The sequence below is a fragment of the Phalangium opilio genome, unplaced genomic scaffold (assembly GCF_054372755.1).
Source record: "Phalangium opilio isolate 3A_F unplaced genomic scaffold, DU_Popi_V2 ptg000101l_1, whole genome shotgun sequence".
Taxonomy (NCBI): domain Eukaryota; kingdom Metazoa; phylum Arthropoda; class Arachnida; order Opiliones; family Phalangiidae; genus Phalangium; species Phalangium opilio.
Window position 1 is genome coordinate 5,688,348 of NW_028324204.1, and position 12,829 is coordinate 5,701,176.

At 35.3% G+C, this 12,829-nt stretch overlaps 10 non-coding genes across 10 annotated transcripts; all 10 read left to right on the forward strand.

The window, feature by feature from the left end:
- The first annotated feature begins 801 nt into the window (after positions 1-801).
- On the forward strand, positions 802-874 carry TRNAT-AGU (transfer RNA threonine (anticodon AGU)). The gene has a single exon. It is a non-coding gene; the product is annotated as a tRNA-Thr (tRNA).
- A 3,154-nt stretch (positions 875-4,028) lies between these two features.
- TRNAT-UGU (transfer RNA threonine (anticodon UGU)) lies at positions 4,029-4,102 on the forward strand. Its single transcript has one exon. It is a non-coding gene; the product is annotated as a tRNA-Thr (tRNA).
- Positions 4,103-4,268: 166 nt separating this feature from the next.
- TRNAT-CGU (transfer RNA threonine (anticodon CGU)) lies at positions 4,269-4,341 on the forward strand. The gene has a single exon. It is a non-coding gene; the product is annotated as a tRNA-Thr (tRNA).
- A 2,652-nt stretch (positions 4,342-6,993) lies between these two features.
- On the forward strand, positions 6,994-7,066 carry TRNAT-CGU (transfer RNA threonine (anticodon CGU)). The gene has a single exon. It is a non-coding gene; the product is annotated as a tRNA-Thr (tRNA).
- Positions 7,067-8,600: 1,534 nt separating this feature from the next.
- On the forward strand, positions 8,601-8,673 carry TRNAT-CGU (transfer RNA threonine (anticodon CGU)). Its single transcript has one exon. It is a non-coding gene; the product is annotated as a tRNA-Thr (tRNA).
- A 166-nt stretch (positions 8,674-8,839) lies between these two features.
- On the forward strand, positions 8,840-8,912 carry TRNAT-CGU (transfer RNA threonine (anticodon CGU)). Its single transcript has one exon. It is a non-coding gene; the product is annotated as a tRNA-Thr (tRNA).
- A 405-nt stretch (positions 8,913-9,317) lies between these two features.
- TRNAT-CGU (transfer RNA threonine (anticodon CGU)) lies at positions 9,318-9,390 on the forward strand. The gene has a single exon. It is a non-coding gene; the product is annotated as a tRNA-Thr (tRNA).
- Positions 9,391-9,556: 166 nt separating this feature from the next.
- On the forward strand, positions 9,557-9,629 carry TRNAT-CGU (transfer RNA threonine (anticodon CGU)). Its single transcript has one exon. It is a non-coding gene; the product is annotated as a tRNA-Thr (tRNA).
- Positions 9,630-10,463: 834 nt separating this feature from the next.
- On the forward strand, positions 10,464-10,537 carry TRNAT-AGU (transfer RNA threonine (anticodon AGU)). Its single transcript has one exon. It is a non-coding gene; the product is annotated as a tRNA-Thr (tRNA).
- Positions 10,538-10,933: 396 nt separating this feature from the next.
- Positions 10,934-11,006, forward strand: TRNAT-CGU (transfer RNA threonine (anticodon CGU)). Its single transcript has one exon. It is a non-coding gene; the product is annotated as a tRNA-Thr (tRNA).
- The last annotated feature ends 1,823 nt before the right edge of the window (positions 11,007-12,829 follow it).

Sequence of the window (12,829 nt, forward strand, 5' to 3'; positions counted from 1 at the left end):
CGTTCACATGAAAGAGGCCGCCCTCATAGGTTATTTTTAGAAGTGTGCGGTTAACTGTTTGAATCAATTTCAGTATTCGATACGAATATGGAATACTGAACTATTTGGTTAAAGATCGACTACCAAAAATTAAGGTCTTCGGCACTGTAGCTTTCTTTACAGAGTAGACAGACTCGCCTTATTTAAAAAAAAAAAACCAATTTTATTTGTCTTCCATAAAAAACTACCAGCAAGTGACAATTTTAAGAAATTCTTGGCCACCAAAGGAGGAGAGATATTTTAAAATTTAGGAGCTTCTCCTTCTATTGTACTAACTATTCGTGAATGGGTTTACTACAAAATTAATTGCGATTAGTTAAGCCTAGTATTTGCGAGCATTGGGGTAAACTATTCGCCAGCATTGGGGTAAACTATTCGCGAGCATTGGGGTAAACTATTCGCGAATACTAGGCTTAAATTATCGCGAGAAATCCTGTAGGGAAAGATTTACCAAGGCCTAATTATTCGGTATTTGATAAAGAAAATGTCTCTTATTCTAGGAGAGCGGTCGTTTTCTTAAATAAGACTTCATACTGCCTCTAATTCATAAGGAAGGTTCTTTCATTGGCCGTAACTTTTTTCGTATTGTGTTTGCTGTTTTGAAATTTTGTCAGTGAACTAAAATTTGCGCCCTAACCTTGTGGTTAAAATTTCAAAGAGATCCAACTAATAGTTAATTCTATAAAGAATAAAGTTGTCAAGGGTGGTTTTAGAATCCATAAATTACTGAAATATTCAGCATTAATTTCGCTTCACAACAAGGGCTCCGTGGCTTAGTGGTTAAAGCGCCTGTCTAGTTAACAGGAGATCATGAGTTCGATTCTCGTCGGAGCCTCGTTGTTATGATACTTGGACTAGTTTCCGTAGCTATTAAATTTTGAAAAACTAAATATAATTGTTGCTTGAGATATGCATATATGCAAACAATAAGGTAAAAGTGCAAATGAGTTACATTACTGAAATATTCAGCATTAATTTCGCTTCACAATAAGGGCTCCGTGGTTTAGTGGTTAAAGCGCCTGTCTTATAAACAGGAGATCATGTGTTCGATTTTCGTCGGAGCCTCGTTGTTATGATACTTGAACTAGTTTCCGTAGCTATTAAATTTTGAAAAACTAAAAATATTTGTTGCTTGAGATGTGCATATATGCAAACAAGTGTAAAAGTGCAAATGAGTTAAATTACTGTAATATTCAGCATTAATCTCGCTTCACAACAAGGTCTCCGTGGCTTAGTGGTTAAAGCGCCTGTCTTGTAAACAGAAGATCATGAGTTCTATTCTCGTCGGAGCCTCGTTGTTATGATACTTGATCTAGATTTCGTAGCTAATAAATTTTTAAAAAATAAAAATAATTGTAGCTTGAGATATGCATTTATGGAAACAATAAGGCAAAAGTGCAAATGAGTTAAATTACTGAATTATTCAGCATTAAAATCGCTTCACAACAAGGGCTCCGTTTTTTAGTGGTTAAAGCGCCTGTCTTGTAAACAGGAGATCATAAGTTCGATTTTCGTCAGAGCCTCGTTGTTATTATATAAAAAAGGACTTGGTTTGCCCAAGCCTAAAAAACAAAACGATAAGAGTTTTTTCCAGTTGACTGAGGCGCGGATATTTTATTTTTCTATATAATTTTAAAGACAATCTGTATTTTACTACTCTTTGATTCAATCTCCTGATTTTACTGGTAATGGATTTATCTCCTATAAATAAATTGAAATAAAATATCTTATCTCAGATTATTCAACAACAATTCCATTTTCGTAATCATTTTATCATGAAAAATCTGAGATAAGTAATATTTTATTTCAATTAATTTATAGGAAATAAATCCATTACCAGTAAAATCAGGAGATTGAATTAAAGAGTAGTAAAATACAGATTGTCTTTAAAATTAAATAGAAAAATAAAATATCCGCGCTTCAGTCAACTGGAAAAAACTCTTATCGTTTTGTTTTTTAAGCTTGGGCAAACCAAGTCCTTTTTTATATAATATCTGTTCCTTCAGTCTTTATTTGTATTAATCTATTATAAAATAATATTTGCCTGAAATGCGAAATTTTTCACTTCTAGGACGAGGTTAAAAATGGTTCTACACTTCTACTAATTCTTATATGATACGGCTCTTAATTCGTTTTAGAACCCGAGATTTTATAGTCAACTTCAAAACAAACCTGCCACGATTTTAAACTATCAAAGCCGTATCTTTTACAGTCCACTTTACGATTGCAATTATCCATGACATTGCGTGCACTGCCCTTGTACGTTTACAGTGATTGGCACCGTGGACAGTTATTTTAATTAAAATACCTAGGCCACAGGTCCAGTTTTAAAAATATCCTTATTTCCAACACTGATCCATCTATCCTTCCAGCTTTTACAATCACCCATTGCATAGACTCACTTGTTGTCTTGTCTACTTGGAGCTGTATGGCTATTTATAGCCTTAGCTCGTCATTAATAAAACGGAGCAAAAAAATGGTCTGCCTAAGCATGGATTTATAATAGAAGCTTACGCTTCCTGGATATTTCACTCACCTTAAAACGCGCACAACATTTATTCCTCGTCTGAAATCGTACCAGCCTGGCACTCGCGTTTGTGACGTAGAATTTGAGGCAAATTCAGAGGGGGGTTGAAGTTTTTCACGTGATCGAGTTCTAATTTTGAATAGCACGCGCGCCAAAAGAAAAAAGTTTGCCTCAATTTCTACGTCATCAGCCAACCCAGTCCCCACCCGCGCGAATTTTTGTGACATTAATGTGTTTAAAATCAAAATGCCTTACTGAAGGCTACAGGGAAATATCCATGAAGCGTAAGCTTCTATTATAAATCCATGGCCTAAGTAAGGCAACTTAAGCCTTGGTCGAAACTAACATCTAAAATATAAATTAAAAAGGTATCTTAAGTATAGAATTTCAACCGAGACACATAATTAAACGAAAATTAGACCCGCTAGAGACGTTTTTAATAAATATAGTGTTATATTTATTGAAAAATGTCAAGTTAAAGTTTCAAGGCAGTGAAATGGCAAATTAGCGTCGTCTACTGTAGAGTAACGAACAATTAGCGTCGTCTACTGTAGAGTAACGAACAATTAGCGTCGTCCACCTTAGAATAATCTTTTGAGGTACTTATATTTTTAATTAAATTAACATACTTAGACTTAATTAAATTTGATGAAACTTGAAAAAGGCACACCTTGAATAGTTACTTGTTAATTTTAATGTATTCCGAAAGCTAACTTCCATGTAGTTTTTAAATCATTCTATGTACAGGAGCACCAAAAACCCCATGTTATTCCTATGGGAAAATCGCCTTAAATCTGTGAATTTTCATTTAACATTACGGGAGGGTGTGGAATCTTATCTAGAAGGGCCTACCGGCCCTCTAGAATGATACTTGAACTAGTTTTCTTAGCTATTTAATTTTGAAAAACTAAAAATAATAGTTGCTTGAGATATGCATATATGCAAACAATACGGTAAAAGTGCAAATGAGTTAAATTACTATATTATTCAGCAAAAATCTCGCTTCACAACAAGGGCTCCGTGGCGTAGTGGTTAAAGCGCCTGTCTAGTAAACTGGAGATCATCAGTTCGATTCTCGTCGGAGCCTCGTTGTTATGATACTTGATCTAGATTTCGTAGCTAATAAATTTTTAAAAACTAAAAGTAATTGTTGCTTGAGATATGCATATATGCAAACAATGAGGTAAAAGTGCAAATGAGTTAAATTACTGAAACATTCAGAAATAATCTCGCTTCACAACAAGGGCTCCGTTTTTTAAAGGTTAAAGCGCCTGTCTCGTAGACAGGAGATCATGAGTTCGATTGTCGTTGTTATGATACTTGATCTAGATTTCGTAGCTAATAAATTTTGAAAAACTAAAAATAATTGTTGCAAGAGATATCCATATATGCAAAAAATAAGGTAAAAGTGCAAATGAGTTAAATTACTGAAATATTCAGCATTAATCTCGCTTCTCAACAAGGTCTCCGTGGCTTAGTGGTTAAAGCGCCTGTCTTGTAAGCAGGAGATCATGAGTTCGATTCTCGTCGGAGCCTCGTTGGTACGATACTTGATCTAGTTTCCGTAGCTAATAAATTTTGAAAAAATAAAAATAATTGTTGCTTGAGATATGCATATATGCAAACAATAGGGTAAAACTACAAACGAGTAAATTTTGTAAAATTACTGAAATATTCGGTATTCATATCGCTGCTTAACAAGGGCTCCGTGGCGTAGTGGTTAAAGCGCCTGTCTCGTAAACAGGAGATCATGAGTTCGATTCTCGTCGGAGCCTCGTTGTTATGATACTTGATTTAGTTTTCTTTGCTATTTAATTTTGAACAAGTTGGGAAAACCAAAATATTACCTCTCCGAGTCAAGACGACTACTTAAAAACTTATTTACCCAGATATGGAAATGTTTCTTAAGTTAAAATTTATGAAATATTAAAGCAGTATACAAAGCATAGCAAATATACTGTAAATCAGACGACATTTTACATCCAATAATGATATACTTGTACACATTAAAATAATCCGATGGGGGAAAAACGGGAAATGGAGAGATACAACTTTGGAGGGATATTACCTTTACGTGTTTGTAAAGGCCCAATTTTCTACTCCTCAACTGTATGCCCTCTATGTTCAAAGCCATATTCACAACCGGGTTGCCATGTAAACACTATCCTCTCGTTTCACCTCAACGATTTTCTTAGTTTTGTCAACATGACTGTTAACGTTACATAACACCAAAGCTTATTTGTGGCTACACACACTGAAAGTAAATGCGCATCATAAAAAGCATGAAAACACGAAGCTATAATCCGATTACGATCAGACCTTTCACTGGTCTGGGCTGCGTTCAGCAGAGCTCACCAAAAAAGACAGCGGATTTTGGAAATGTTTACCGGTGTGCTCTGTCGTCATAGCTTTTCTCCGGTCATCCGCGTTTTATAAATGACGCTAGCGCAATAAAGCGTGCAAGGTACCAAGGCTTAACAAAAATTTATGTAAACATATTTATAGAGATAGATAACAACTTTTATAATTAAAATTAGAAACTAACATATCTCTTAAAATTCTCGCGTGATCAACTGATTTCACGCCAATGAAATAGTTATAGTCCCATCAGAATCATCAATCTATTTGTATTAATTCCTCCATGGGTTTTTCGCCAAGCTGAGAACTACGCGTTTTACGTCACGTTATCCAAAAATCCGACTATTTTCTTTGAAGACTGCGCTAGCCCAGCGCTGAGCACCATGACGTCAAAATTCATAAACAAAATCCCGTTATGTAGGACACTGTTCACAGCGCTGGGCTCTGCTGAACGCGGCCCAGATTTCCACCATGATTATAAAATTTAAGCCTAATTATTTAAAAGTGTATTTAACTTTCGGCTCACTCTGAACCGTTAATGTCTCTGCATTACAGAAACAAAAACCAAGCGTTTACTTTTTGGTTCACTAGGCCTATTGACAAATAAAAGTTCATTTGACCATCATAATAGCGTTGTGCTTGTATTCACTTAAGAAAGGATTATGCTATAAACAGATCTAGTATAGCTTAAGTAATATATAAACATCCATTTTAAATAATAATATTTAAAAACATCTTTGGAATATCAAAATGAAATAGAGCTTTAAAGCTACAAAAGTACGAAATGCATCATAATTACGAAAAATATTTCCACATATTCACTTTATATTAAGGATAAAGGGAATATTATGGTTCTGTAGGATTTCTTTACACATCAAAACAAAACGAACTTCTAACGCAGCGCACTACTGTAACAACGGACGGACACACACAGACAAAAACATGGGCTGCTTTTTAACTCTTTCCGTATTAATTTTGAATTGAGAAACATGATTATATTAAAGATTAAAATAAATATAATTAATATTTAACATTTTCTTCGTTAGTTATTCGCCTTATTGAACGTTACATCGTTTTAAAAAAGAACAATTAAACATTCTTGAGAGACTTGACTAATATTGGCGTTTGAAATGAAGCATACGCCGGTTGCTTCGCCTTACTAAAATAGGTAGTATATAAGGGTGTCGAACTACAGTTAAAAGCAAGAACAACCGCAATTGCGAACACCTTTGGTGGACACCCCACCTTAGGGAGGCTAGACGTTTCTCGTAACCCTAGCTGATCGCCGCGTATGTCTTAACCTTAAGGATGATGTTGGAGTAGAAGCCAGGTGTGCAGACTGGTGTCCATGTGGGATGGACAAAAACAAAGACCAGAAGATGGTGGTGTTAGAAGCCAGTGTGTACAGACTGGTGTCCATGTGGGATGGACAATGACCAGAAGATGGTGGTGTTAGAAGCCAGTAAGTACAGACTGGTGTCCATGTGGGATGGACAAAAACAAAGACCAGAAGATGGTGGTGTTAGAAGCCAGTGTGTACAGACTGGTGTCCATGTGGGTTGGACAATGACCAGAAGATGGTGGTGTTAGAAGCAAGTAAATACAGACTGGTGTCTATGTGGGATAGACAAAAACAACGCCCAGCAGATGGTGGTGTAAGAAGCCAATGAATGCAGATTGGTGTTCATGTGGAATGGATAATTGACTAGTCAGATGAAGTAATAGTGGCTAGTTGAATTGTGGATAGCCTCAAGTTTTGAATTTTCCGGAAACTGTGAATGCGGTCCGGAAATAGCGAACACATTTGCTTCGATTCGGAAACTGCGAACGCGCTCCCCTGGGGTGTAAGTCAATAACAACAGACAGACACACACACACACACACACACACACCCCGACACGCCTGTCGATTTTAGAACCTCTCCGTGACATACGTCACTCGGATAGGTAAAAACTAAAAATAATAGTTGCCAGAGATATGCATATATGCAAACAATAGGGTAAAACTACAAACGAGTAAATTTTGTAAAATTACTGAAACAAGCAGCATTCATATCGCTTCACAACAAGGGCTCCGTGGCTTAGTGGTTAAAGCGCATGTCTCGTAAACAGGAGATCATGAGTTCGATTTTCGTCGGAGCCTCGTTGTTATGATACTTGAACTAGTTTCCGGAGGTATTAAATTTTGAAAAACTAAAAATAGTTGTTGCTTGAGATGTGCAAATATGGAAACAATAAGGTAAAAGTGCAAGTGAGTTAAATTACTGAAATATTCAGCATTAATCTCGTTTCACAACAAGGTCTCCGTGGTTTAGTGGTTAAAGCGCCTGTCTAGTAAACAGAAGATCATGAGTTCGATTCTCGTCGGAGCCTTGTTGTTATAATACTTGAACTAATTTCCGTAGTTATTAAATTTTGAAAAAGTAAAAATAATTGTTGCTTGAGATATGCATATATGCGAACAATAAGAAAAAAGTGCAAGTGAGTTAAATTACTAAAATATTCAGCTTTAATCTCGCTTCAAAACAAGGGCTCCGTTTTTTAGTGGTTTAAGCGCCTGTCTCGTAAACAGGAGATCATGAGCTCGATTCTCGTCGGAGCCTCGTTGTTATGATATTTGATCTAGATTTCGTAGCTAATAAATTTTGAAAAACTAAAAATAATTGTTGCTAGAGATATGCATATATTCAAACAATAAGGTAAAAGTGCAAATGATTTAAATTACTGAAATATTCAGCATTAATCTCGTTTCACAACAAGGTCTCCGTGGCTTAGTGGTTAAAGCGCCTGTCCAGTAAACAGGAGATCATGAGTTCGATTCTCGTCGGAGCCTCGTTGTTATGATACTTGAACTAGTTTCTGGAGCTATTAAATTTTGAAAAACTAAAAGTAATTGTTGCTTGAGAAATGCATATGTGCAAACAATAAGGTAAAAGTGCAAATGAGTTAAATTACTAAAACATTCAGAATTAATCTCGCTTCACAACAAGGGCTCCGTTTTTTAGTGGTTAAAGCGCCGGTCTCGTAAACAGGAGATCATGAGTTCGATTGTCGTTGTTATGATACTTGATCTAGATTTCGTAGCTAATATATTTTGAAAAACTAAAAATAATTGTTGCTAGAGATATCCATATATGCAAACAATAAGGTAAAAGTGCAAATGATTTAAATTACTGAAATATTCAGCATTAATCTCGTTTCACAATAAGGTCTCCGTGGCTTAGTGGTTAAAGCGCCTGTCTAGTAAACAGGAGATTATGAGTTCGATTCTCGTCGGAGCCTCGTTGTTATAATACTTGAACTAATTTCCGTAGCCATTAAATTTTGAAAAAGTAAAAATAATTGTTGCTTGAGATATGCATATATGCGAACAATAAGGTAAAAGTGCAAGTGAATTAAATTACTGAAATATTCAGCTTTAATCTCGCTTCACAACAAGGGCTCCGTTTTTAGTGGTTTAAGCGCCTGTCTCGTAAACAGGAGATCATGAAATCGATTCTCGTCGGAGCCTCGTTGTTATGATACTTGATCTAGTTTTCTTTGCTATTTAATTTTGAAAAACTAAAAATAATAGTTGCCAGAGATATGCATATTTGCAAACAATTGGGTAAATATACAAACGAGTAAATTTTGTAAAATTACTGAAATATTCAGCATTCATATCGCTTCACAACAAGGGCTCCGTGGCTTAGTGGTTAAAGCGCCTGTCTCGTAAACAGGAGGTCATCAGTTCGATTCTCGTCGGAGCCTCGTTGTTATGATACTTGATCTAGATTTCGTAGCTAATATATTTTGAAAAACTAAAAATAATTGTTGCTAGAGATATGCATATATGCAAACAATAGGGTAAATATACAAACGAGTAAATTTTGTAAAATTACTGAAATATTCAGCATTCATATCGCTTCACAACAAGGGCTCCGTGGCTTAGTGGTTAAAGCGCCTGTCTCGTAAACAGGAGATCATCAGTTCGATTCTCGTCGGAGCCTCGTTGTTATGATACTTGATCTAGATGGTCTAGATATCGTAGCTAATAAATTTTTTAAAACTAAAAGTAATTGTTGCTTGAGATATGCATATGTGCAAACAATAAGGTAAAAGTGCAAATGAGTTAAATTACTGAAACATTCAGAATTAATCTCGCTTCACAACAAGGGCTCCGTTTTCTAGTGGTTTAAGCGCCTGTCTCGTAAACAGGAGATCATGAGTTCGATTCTCGTCGGAGCCTCGTTGGTATGATACTTGATCTAGTTTCCGTAGCTAATAAATTTTGAAATAATAAAAATAATTGTTGCTTGAGATATGCATATATGCAAACAATAGGGTAAAACTACAAACGAGTAAATTTTGTAAAATTACTGAAATATTCAGCATTCATATAGCTGCTTAACAAGGGCTCCGTTGCTTAGTGGTTAAAGCGCCTGTCTCGTAAACAGGAGATCATGAGTTCGATTCTCGTCGGAGCCTCGTTGTTATGATACTTGATCTAGTTTTCTTTGCTATTTAATTTTGAAAAACTAAAAATAATAGTTGCCAGAGATATGCATATATGCAAACAATAGGGTAAAACTACAAACGAGTAAATTTTGTAAAATTACTGAAACAAGCAGCATTCATATCGCTTCACAACAAGGGCTCCGTGGCTTAGTGGTTAAAGCGCATGTCTCGTAAACAGGAGATCATGAGTTCGATTTTCGTCGGAGCCTCATTGTTATGATACTTGAACAAGTTTCGGAGGTATTAAATTTTGAAAAACTAAAAATAATTGTTGCTTGAGATGTGCAAATATGCAAACAATAAGGTAAAAGTGCAAGTGAGTTAAATTACTGAAATATTCAGCATTAATCTCGTTTCACAACAAGGTCTCCGTGGTTTAGTGGTTAAAGCGCCTGGCTAGTAAACAGGAGATCATGAGTTCGATTCTCGTCGGAGCCTCGTTGTTATAATACTTGAACTAATTTCCGTAGTTATTAAATTTTGAAAAAGTAAAAATAATTGTTGCTTGAGATATGCATATATGCGAACAATAAGAAAAAAGTGCAAGTGAGTTAAATTACTAAAATATTCAGCTTTAATCTCGCTTCAAAACAAGGGCTCCGTTTTTTAGTGGTTTAAGCGCCTGTCTCGTAAACAGGAGATCATGAGTTCGATTCTCGTCGGAGCCTCGTTGTTATGATATTTGATCTAGATTTCGTAGCTAATAAATTTTGAAAAACTAAAAGTAATTGTTGCTTGAGAAATGCATATGTGCAAACAATAAGGTAAAAGTGCAAATGAGTTAAATTACTGAAACATTCAGAATTAATCTCGCTTCACAACAAGGGCTCCGTTTTTTAGTGGTTAAAGCGCCGGTCTCGTAAACAGGAGATCATGAGTTCGATTGTCGTTGTTATGATACTTGATCTAGATTTCGTAGCTAATATATTTTGAAAAACTAAAAATAATTGTTGCTAGAGATATCCATATATGCAAACAATAAGGTAAAAGTGCAAATGATTTAAATTACTGAAATATTCAGCATTAATCTCGTTTCACAATAAGGTCTCCGTGGCTTAGTGGTTAAAGCGCCTGTCTAGTAAACAGGAGATCATGAGTTCGATTCTCGTCGGAGCCTCGTTGTTATAATACTTGAACTAATTTCCGTAGCTATTAAATTTTGAAAAAGTAAAAATAATTGTTGCTTGAGATATGCATATATGCGAACAATAAGGTAAAAGTGCAAGTGAGTTAAATTACTGAAATATTCAGCTTTAATCTCGCTTCACAACAAGGGCTCCGTTTTTTAGTGGTTTAAGCGCCTGTCTCGTAAACAGGAGATCATGAAATCGATTCTCGTCGGAGCCTCGTTGTTATGATACTTGATCTAGTTTTCTTTGCTATTTAATTTTGAAAAACTAAAAATAATAGTTGCCAGAGATATGCATATTTGCAAACAATTGGGTAAATATACAAACGAGTAAATTTTGTAAAATTACTGAAATATTCAGCATTCATATCGCTTCACAACACGGGCTCCGTGGCTTAGTGGTTAAAGCGCCTGTCTCGTAAACAGGAGATCATCAGTTCGATTCTCGTCGGAGCCTCGTTGTTATGATACTTGATCTAGATTTCGTAACTAATAAATTTTTAAAAACTAAAAGTAATTGTTGCTTGAGATATGCATATATGCAAACAATAAGGTAAAAGTGCAAATGAGTTAAATTACTGAAACATTCAGAATTAATCTCGCTTCACAGCAAGGGCTCCGTTTTTTAGTGGTTAAAGCGCCGGTCTAGTAAACAGGAGATCATGAGTTCGATTCACGTCGGAGCCTCGTTGGTATGATACTTGATCTAGTTTCCGTAGCTAATAAATTTTGAAATAATAAAAATAATTGTTGCTTGAGATGTGCATATATGCAAACAATAAGGTAAAAGTGCAAGTGAGTTAAATTACTGAAATATTCAGCTTTAATCTCGCTTCACAACAAGGGCTCCGTTTTTAGTGGTTTAAGGGCCTGTCTCGTAAACAGGAGATCATGAGTTCGATTCTCGTCGGAGCCTCGTTGTTATGATACTTGATCTAGATTTCGTAGCCAATATATTTTGAACAAGTTGGGAAAACCAAAATATTACCTCTCCGAGTCAAGAGGTGTACTACTACAAACTTATTTACCTAGATATGGAATTATTTCACTTTTTTGAAGTAAAAATTTACGAAATATTGAAGCAGTATTCCAAACATAGCGAATGTACAGTAAAGCAGACGACATTTTACATCCAATAAGGATAAATCTTGGACACATGGAAATCAGTCAATGGGGAAAAGAACAGGAAATGAAGTCTACGCTTCAGCTGATTACCCTATATTCTGATATCTACATTCACAACTGGTTTGCAGTGTAAACACTATCGTCTCGTCTCACCTCAACAATATTCTTAGTTTGCCAACATGAATGTTTACGTTAAATAACACCAAAGCTAAATTGTAGCTAGACGCACTAATAGTCAATGCGCACCATAAAGAGAATAATAAGTCTGTCTGTAGCTACTACCCGTTTACCATTAACTCCTTTACTAATCTAATTGCCAACATGATCTTTTCTTCTATTATAAAATCTTAACCTGATTATTTAAGAGTGTATTTAACTTTCGGCTCACTCTGAACCGTTGATGCCTCTGCATTTCAGACACGAAAATCAAATCCAAAAGTTTAATTCACCTCAGGCCTCAACTATTTACTCTTTGTTTCACAAAGCCTATTACGGATAATACTTCTTAAACCCGCCGGAGTCTAGGTCTTAGTTTTCTTCATGAAACCACTAAACCAAGGATTATTCTATATACAGATGTAGTATAGCTTAAGCAATATATAAACAGCCATTTCAAATAACAATATTAAAAAAAATCTTTGGAATATCAAAATGAAACAGAGCTTTAAAGCTACAAAATTACTAAATGAATCATAATTACGAAAAATACTTCCACATATTCACTTTATATTATGGTAAAAAAGGGAATATTAAGGTTCTGTATGATTTCTTAACACATCAACACAAGGCTAACTGCTAACGCGACGCACTAGTGTAACAATGGACGGACACACACAGACAAAAACATAGACTGCTTTTTAACAATTTCCGTATTAATTTTGAGTTGAGAAACAAGATTATCTTAAATATTAAAATAAATATAATTAATATTAAATATTTTCTTCGTCAGTTGTTTGCCTTATTGAGCGTTACATCGTTTTGATAAAGAACAATTAAACATTCTTGAGAGATTTGACTAATATTGGCGTTTGAAATGAGGCATACGCCGGTTGCTTCGCCTTACCCAAATAGGTAGTATATAAGGGTGTCGAACTACACTTTAAAGCAAGAACAACCGCAATTGCGAAAACCTTTGGTGGACAACCCACCCTAGGG